The following is a 9,118-nucleotide window of genomic DNA, read 5'->3' as shown; positions in this document are numbered from 1 at the left end:
CTAATTGTTGGGGAGGGACGATCCTGTGGGCGAGAGTGGTTAGGGTGAGATGGGCCAAGAAAGCCAGACTCCAGGTATCCTGAGGTGTGTGAGGGCAGCAGAGGCTGACTGAATCAGGGGAGGGGCGTCCCTGGAATCTACCTTCTTCTACACAGGTACCTTCCCTTAACCAACCTGCCCCCACGAGCTCCATATGCTCCCTTTTGCAGTCCCTCGTCCTGCTCCTGATGCCCTGCTGGACCTTTTCCCTATCGGTAATTTGTTTTAATTTCTGTCTCCCCCAGTTAGTCTGGAAGCCCTTCGAGGGCTCAGATCACGACTGACAACTCTACTGAAAATATTCTCCCAAACGCTCAGTTCAGTGATCTGAATGTAGTAAGCACTCAGTGACTACCATCGATTGATTATGAGCTTACGGACAAAGTGGGGCTCACTCCAGCTTTTCATTGTAGCTTTCTAGGCCATGCTAGCAAGTAGGTGCAAAGTGACAGAGGAAGCAACAGGAGAGGAGAAGTCCACTGTAGACTGAGCTGAGTTTCAGGGGCAGGGACTGTATCTTAATTGTATTCTTTTAAGCAACTTTCTACTGTGGTCTGCTCACAATTGTTGTTGTTGTCTTTATGCTGTTGAGTTGTGTCCAACCCATAGCGACGCCGTGGACACACCTCTCCCAGAACGCCCACCTCCATCTGAAATCGTTCTGGCAGTGGATCCAGAGAGTTTTCTTGAAAAAAATACGGAAGCGGTTTACCATTGCCTCCTTCCACGCTGTAAACCTGAGTCTCTGCCCTCGACTCTCTCCCATGCCGCTGCTGCCCAGCACGGGTGAGTTTTGACTTGTAGCCGATTGTCTTTCACTCGTAGCCACTGGCCAAGCTAGGAATGGAATGGATATGCCTCTGCTTGGCTCTCCCTCCCATAGTTGAGCCTGGTAGAGTACCAGAAACTCTCCAGGTGCAACCCTGAGAGGAGCTGCTCACAATGGGGACCAGTAAATGCCATGGATTGATTGCCCTTTCTCCCCCCTTCTTCTCTCCCATCTGTGTTCCCCTCCCACCTGAACTCAAGACTGAATGGTTGCTGAGGGATGTGGAATTTCCTTCCCTGAAAGTCTTTGAGACCTTCAAGAACAGAATGATGTGGTGGAGGAGGTTAAAGAAAAATCCTACTTTCATTCAATATTATTTATTGAGCACTTATGTGCGAGCACTGTACTAAGCGCTCCATCTGCAATCGTTCTGGTAGTGTATCCACAGAGTTTTCTTGGTACAAGCAAATCAGATTGGACATAGGCTCATCGCCTAAATCCCCATTTTATAGGGGTTCAGAGAAGTTAAGTGACTTGCCCAAGGTAACACAGCAGACAAGTGGCAGAACTGGGATTAGAACCCAGGTCTTCTGACTCCCAGGCTCATGCTCTAGTCACTAGGCCACACTGCTTCTCTAGTCATTTAGTCTCTTCACTGTGCTGTAACCCAGCTCAGAGGCAACAGAGTTGTGAACAACTGCCGGAAAATATCCGACAGAAAGGGGGTTCTTGAACAAGAGCCTTGCAATGTGTCCCGTGGGTTGCTTTTTTCTGGTAGGTAGATATTAGATTAGGAAATACAGGACAGAAAAGTATTAAACAATAAATTGTTTTTCCTCAGAGGTATCTAGTCACATGATGAAAAAAATGAGAAAGAAGATGGGGTGATATTTATTTTGAGTGCATGAATTTCAGGAAAAAGATTGGTTGTGATCATTTTACGTTTTCCTTCTTGCTCTTAGACGTACAGAAATGTTACCCTGACAAAAGGCTAAAATATTTAAGGCACTTAAGATGAGAAGCTGAAGTCACACAGCTCAACTTTTCATTAAGTCTTTCTTTTTTCCTAGTATTCCTATGGCCTGTTGCCTCTAGCTTCATCCCCTGCTTGGACACTAATTTATATTCATTTTATTTAGTTTTAGACAATGTCCTTCCTCTCTACTCTTACCTATTTCCATTCTTTCTCTCCTTTTCTTTCGTGCCATAGGCTAGAAAAAAAGTGATATTGAGAGGTAAATGTCATTTGACAGACCTATGAGAGAGCCAAGATCCAGTGCTATTTTTGCTTAGCCAGTTTTGCAGGTATACGTGGCATTGAGGTAAAACATTTCTACTTTCCATACTACTGGAACTATCAACTAGGTCAACAAAATCATCAGCGTGGCTCAGTGGAAAGAGCACGGGCTTGAGAGTTAGAGGTCATGAGTTCGAATTCCGGCTCTGCCACTTGTCAGCTGTGACTGTGGGCAAGTCACTTAACTTCTCTGTGCCTCAGTTACCTCATCTGTAAAATGGGGATTAAGACTGAGCCCCACGTGGGACAATCTGATTCCCCTGTGTCTACGCCAGCGCTTAGAACAGTGCTCGGCACATAATAAGCGCTTAACAAATACCAACACTAAAATCATCATCATCGTCACCATCTTCATCGGTATATACTGAACGCTGACTGTGTGCAGAGCAGTGTACTAAACAGATGGGACAGTACAATCCAAGAGTTGGTAGACACGTTCTTTGCTCACGAATCAATCCATCAGTAGCATTTATCGACTGTGTGTCGTGCGACTGTGGGGGAGAGTGCATTCGGATCATTACACGTGCTCGTTGTCCTCAAGGAGCTTGTGACCTCCTGGGTAGGGTAGACCCTAAAATAAATTACAGTTTGGAGCATAAGAAGAGGAACGTAAGAAACCGCACTTGTTTAGTTCTTCATGAATAAATTTTCCACGTAACAAGGCCCCCGGGGCCGGGTATGCAGCGAGCAAGGAGCCAGGCAGGACTGGAGCAACACTTTGCAAAGTGCACGCCAAGATTACTCGCTTGCAGGACCCCTTTACTGCAGAATGACGACAGGATAGATAGATATCTAAATAGATAGAAGCAGAATGCCCTAGTGGATAGAGCCTGGGAGTCAGAAAGTCATGGGTTTTAATCCTGGCTCCGCCACTTGTCTGCTGTGTGACCTTGGGCAAATCACTTTACTTCTCCTCTGTGCCTCACCTACCTCATCTGTAAACTGGGGATTGAGACCGTGAGCCCCACATGGGACGGGGACCGTGCCTAACCCGATTTGCGTGTATCCACCCCAGCGCTTAGTACAGCACCTGACACATAGTAAGTGCTTAGCAAATACCATAATTATTATTATTAGAATAGTATTGAAGCTAACTGTTCCGCCTTACTCAGTAGGGGGTTGTCTCTGTTGCCAGGATGTTCTTTCTTTTTCTTTTGTCTACCAACTTGATTATATTGTACTCTCCCAAGTACTTAGTATAGTGCTCTGCACACAGTAAATGCTCAAAACGTATAATTAATTGATTAAGCACTTACTAGGGGCTATGCATTGTTCTAAGCATTAGCGTAGATACATGCTAATCAGGTTGGACACAGTCCAGGTCCACAGTCATTCATTCAATCATATTTATTGGGTGCTTACAGTGTGCAGAGCACTGTACTGGGCACTTGGGAGAGTATGATACGATAAACAGACACATTCGCTGCCCACAGTGGCTCACAGTCCTTATCCCTCTTTCCATTAGGCCACACTACTTCTCACCATTCTCACCGTTTATCACTACTCACTTTAAAAGCCCTTTAGTCAGTGATTTGGGGGGGATTTCTGCTGGTCCTCTCCATGATGTGAGACCCCCTAGGTGATCATTTGGTTAGAAGTCTTCCCTAATGACGTCTTCTTGATGGGAGACTCTGTCGGCATGGAAATCTCCAGGCCCCTCCTAATAGTCTGATGGCTCCTCTTTATTTAAACTGTTGGAGTCTAGGAATCACTCTGGAACTTGCAATCTTTAAATGGGCCTGGAAAGAGAAATGGGTTGAGAGGCTTTTCGGTGATAGAACAATGTGCCCAGTTCAATTTCTCATGAATCCTCACCTCGAGATCTTCTCTTCACCGCTGTTCAGCCATATTCTTAGAGTCGGTATCATTCCTTTATTTTGAAGGGATAAATTTATCATTTGGAAATCGCAGAAGAAAGCCCGGGTTGTGTGATTTGAAAAATTCACATCCAACAGTGTCATGTTTGGGGGTTTGTTTTTCCTTCAAAATATCGCATTAATTGGGAGTTTTACTGACTGTGATCAGGACAGGCTCCAAAGAGCAACACATTTCCTTCACATCAGCCATATTTTCTTTTCAGAATTGTTGTGTGTTCTGCTCGAGGAACCCTCTGTCCTTGGCAGAGTTAGTTAGCTTCCACTGTCTGCAGCTGGTCAGACCTTGACCCCTTGGTTTAGCAGTCTAAGAATCCTCACTATACATCCTAGATTTCCATTAATCTGCTCATCTGGCTTCAGTGGAATAGATACAGGAAGACATTCTTTCCCCACACTTTTTGGTCTTTAATTTACCTCTTTCTGGGCTCATTTCTGCCCAGAAAAGTATATTAATCCTTCACTTTACTCTTTTATCTTTGGAATTTAACAGTTTCTGTAACTATCAATTTTCTTTCAAATGTATCTCCTCTTAGTGAAAACAATAAATCAGGTCTGGCTCTGTTACAATATCACCTGGACAAACTGTTGTGACATGAATGAAACCTAGTCCGGGACTCAACAAGCTGTGTCATGCTTGCTGCTTGGAAAGTGCATTTGTAATTATTTATTGGAAGCATCTTTTATTGATAATGATTTTGATGCTGATGAAATGTGCTCAATTTCTTGAAAGGGCAAGCAGGATGCCTAGTGCAAATAAGTGAGCAGCTGGGAAACAGATGAGACTGCAGGGAAAGGATAAAAAACAATGAAATTTTAAAATTCAAGTTCACCAGCACTATTAGGAACAATTATTGAGCACCTACTTGGAGTGGTGTGCTTGGTATAGATACCTGAGAAATACAGAATAATGAAGTGACAAGTCCCTTTCCCACAAGGACCATACTCTAAGAGGGAAGGCAAACATAAAAATATTGACTAGAGAGGTCAAGTAGAAATAAAACAAACATAAAAACGTGAGTGCTAAAGAAAGTGTAAGTAAATTAATAAGTCTAGTGGTGCCAGTGTGCCAATCTGAGACACCTGGAAGAACAGGAACCATAGAAATCCTCTGGGGGTTTTGAAAGACAACCCATAGTGAAAATCTTGGAAAAGGAAGTGATTTCCTTGGGAATCCCTGGCTGAATTACTGTTAAATCATTTGCATACTGATAGAACTGGGAAATTCTGGAACTGAACCCTTTTGTGTTTCCCCATTTTGCATCACTGATAATGTCTCCTATTCTAAGATCTCAGAAAATAGAGTGGAGATTGAGAGCTAAATCGCAGCATTACCATGCATCAGAACCAGAGAAGTGGCAAATGGGCTGAGTTTACTGGCAGTACACTATCAAATCAGAAACAAGAACAGCGATAATAATGATAACAATAATGATGGTGGTATTTAAGTGCTTATTAAGGTCCAGGCATAAGTGCTGGACTGGATACGAACAAATTGGGCTGGATACGGTCTCTGTCCTACATGGGGCTCACAGTCTTCATCGCCGTTTTCCAGGTGAGGAAACTGAGGCACAGAGAAGTTAAGTGACTTGCCCAAAGTCACACAACAGGCAAGTGGCAGAGCCGTGATTAGAACCCAGGTCCTTCTGACTCCCAGTCCTGTGCCCCATCCAGTAGGCTATGCTACTTCTCTAAACAATAATAACAACTTTGGTGTTTAAGTGCTTACTATGTGCCAAGCACCGTATTAAGGGCTGGGGTAGATACAAGAGAACCAGGGCCCCCATGGGGCTCACACTGTAAGTAGGAGGAAGCACAGATATTGAACCTTCATCTTGCAGATGAGGCACCTGTGGCACAGGGAAGTTAAGTGACTTGCCCAAGGTCACCCAGCAGGCAAACGGTACATTCTTGAATCTCACAACTCCAGACCTTTCCCCAATTCTACGTCATTTAAATCACACATTCTGAAAACGTTCGCATTGGCCAAAAACTGCACTGTGGGAGTTGCTCTATGCAAGTTCCCTGCTTGAACCAGCTACAAGGCATGATAAACAATTTCAACTGTATATGCTACATCTGTTTACATTTCCAGGTCCGTGAGATTATTACCATAAAGATTCTGGTCCGAATGTGTTTTCTCTACCATTCTGCCATATTTACCTATCCGGAATGTCTCCATTTGAACAGCTCATCTTTGTAAAGTCAGCCTTGAATGTTTGTAATTTTTTTCCATTTCCACAATACCAAACTTCTGGACTAGGGATCAGAGCACAGGAAGTAGCGAGGCCTAGTGACGAGAGCACAGGCCTGTTTGTCAGAGTGGCTCTGCCACTTGCCTGCTATGTGACCCTGGGCAAGTCACTCAACTTCTCTGAGCCTCATCTGTAAAATACAAACTTAAAACCCGTTTTCTCTCCTTCTTAGACTGTGAGCCCCATATGGGACAGGGACTGTGGCCAACTTGATTAACCGGTATCTACCCTACCGCTTATACCAGTGTTTGACATGCTCAACAAACAAAACGATAGTAACAACAGCAGTCAGAGTTGTGTGAGCATCCTATAGATTTAGATATTGGATTGAAATGTCAAGGGAAAAGGTGGGCATTTATACAATTGAAGGATTTCATTTAGTTGCTTAATAGGTACAGACCTGACAGCATCAGTTCTGATATCTAGTCATTTGCTTAGATTTCCAACTTGTTTCGACCCTGGCTGAAAAGCATTAGCTAGCAAAAGGTTCATTCTGTGTTTTGAACTGTGTCACTGAAGTTCATTCTTGGTGTCAGTGATGAGACTAACACTTTGATTACAGTGGAGGGGGGTTAGAAAAGGTTCTTAGACATATACTGGCTCTTATACTCTCATTGTATGTTCTCAGGTACTTAGTACAGTAGCTACTCTGTATTCCGTACCCAGTAAACCCTCAATAAATACTGATGAGGAGGGAGAAGAGACGCAGGAGGAGGGGGAGTAATAAACCCTCAATAAATACCGATGAGGAGGAAGAAGAGACGCAGGTGGAGAGGGAGAACTGTCAGTGGTCACAGTCAGTGAGAAGGTTTAGTTGGTTTAGAGGTTTGGCAGGCCTTTTCTGATTTGAACTGGCAGAAATTCTGCAGACCTTCTGAGAATTATCTTCCCTCTTCCAATCAAAGAGTTGGTTTGAACACTAGAAAAGAACTCATGAGCATGGTGAGTTCCGATCTTGTGATTCTAGTAGTACATTTTAGACATTGTAGTTCAGAAGATGGTTCAGAATTCTTCTAGACAAGATGTTGCCAGGAGAGAGAGTTGTGGTAGTTCCCAACAGCCTTTTCACCGTTCTTTCTATAGTAAGCCTATCTTGGGTGCATTAAACAAGAACTCCTGATCTTCTATTTTAATCATAATAATGTTAACAATGTTGGTATTTGTTAAGCGCTTACTATGTGCAGAGCATTGTTCTAAGCGCTGGGGTAGATACAGGGTAATCAGGCTGTCCCATGTGAGGCTCACAGTTAATCCCCATTTTACAGATGAGGTAACTGAGGTACAGAGAAGTGCAGTGACTTGCCCACAGTCACACAGCTGACAAGTGGCAGAGCCGGGAGTCAAACCCATGACCTTTGACTCCGAAGCCCAGGCTCTTTCCACTGAGCCACGTTGCTTCCCCTTTTAAGATATTCCTTCGGCACTTTCCCCTCCAGCATCTTTCTCCTCCTACACACCAGTTCTCTTTCTCCATTCCTCCCAAGTTCACCTTCTCACTGTGCCTTGTTCTTGACTGTCCTGCTTCTGAATCCTAGTGCACCACACCTTCCCTCCTGCCTGAAACTCTCTCCCCATCAAAATCGTTCAGACTTCAGCTTCCTCCCCATCTCTGAAGCCTTTCTGAAACCTCCCCTGTCTTCAGGCTTTCCCAAGCAGCGCGGCTCAGTGGAAAGAGCCCGGACTTTGGAGTCAGAGGTCACGAGTTCAAATCCCAGCTCTGCCACTTGTCAGCTGTGTGACTGTGGGCAAGTCACTTCACTTCTCTGTGCCTAAGTTACCTCATCTGTAAAATGGGGATGAAGACTGTGAGCCCCACGTGGGACAAGCTGATTCCCCTGTGTCTATCCCAGCGCTTAGAACAGTGCTCTGCACATAGTAAGCGCTTAAATACCAACATTATTATTATTATTATTAACTAATTTTTCTTACCCCTAGGTCACCATTTCTAAACTGTATCCTCAACGCTTGTCCCCCTCTCTTCTTATGTGCTAAGCACTAGTGGAAGATTCATGGTTATGAGCCCGGACAGAGACACTCTCTCTTATTCCCATTTTACAGATGAGGAAACTGAGGCCCGGAGAAATGTAGTGACTTGCCCAAGGTCACACAATAGGCAAGTGGCGGAGCTGGGACTCAGACACGGGTCTCCCAACTTGCAGCCCACGTTCTTTCCTCAAGGTCATGCTGCCTCCCCTCAGCACGTTTGTTCTTATAATCTCCTAAACCTTATTGAAGGCACATTTTCTCCAAGAGACCTTCCCCAACCAGGCCCTCATTTTCTCTGCTCCGACTCCCTTCTATGTTGCCCTTGCATTTAGATTTGCACACTTTATTCATCCCTCCCACCTCCCCACAGCACTTACATACATACCCGAAATTTTTTTATTTATATTAACGTCTCTATTTCCCTCTAATAATGCTGGTATTTGTTAAGCACTTACTGTTCTAAGCACTGTGGTAGTTACAGGGTAATCAGGTTGTCCCACGTGAGACTCACAGTTAATCCCACAGATGAGGTAACTGAGGCACAGAGAAGTGAAGTGACTTGCCCACAGTCACACAGCTGACAAGTGGCAGAGCCGGGAATCGAACCCATGACCTCTGACTCTGAAGCCCAGGCTCTTTCCACCGAGCCATGCTGCTCTAGACTGGAAGCTTGTTGTGGGCAGGGAGCAAATCTACCAGTTGATTATATTGTACTCTCCCAAATGCTGAGATCAGTGCTCTGACCATAGTAAGCACTCAAAAAATGCAATTAATTGATTGGTTGATTGATAGACCTCTTCTGTACTTATTCATTTACATACTCTAACAGTTAACCACTTCCTCCTCTCTGCAATTTTTTTTTGTATGTCACCCCTTGTTAGATTGTAAGCTTCCTGAG

At 44.3% G+C, this 9,118-nt stretch overlaps 1 non-coding gene across 1 annotated transcript; it reads right to left on the bottom strand.

Moving 5' to 3' along the window:
- Nucleotides 1-835: 835 nt before the first annotated feature.
- Nucleotides 836-972, bottom strand: LOC114816254. Its single transcript, XR_003764022.1, has one exon. It is a non-coding gene; the product is annotated as a small nucleolar RNA SNORA7 (small nucleolar RNA).
- Nucleotides 973-9,118: the final 8,146 nt, after the last annotated feature.

Source organism: Ornithorhynchus anatinus, chromosome 1 (assembly GCF_004115215.2).
Source record: "Ornithorhynchus anatinus isolate Pmale09 chromosome 1, mOrnAna1.pri.v4, whole genome shotgun sequence".
Taxonomy (NCBI): domain Eukaryota; kingdom Metazoa; phylum Chordata; class Mammalia; order Monotremata; family Ornithorhynchidae; genus Ornithorhynchus; species Ornithorhynchus anatinus.
Note: the sequence above shows the minus strand (reverse complement) of the source record. Positions and strands in the feature narration are given on the sequence as shown.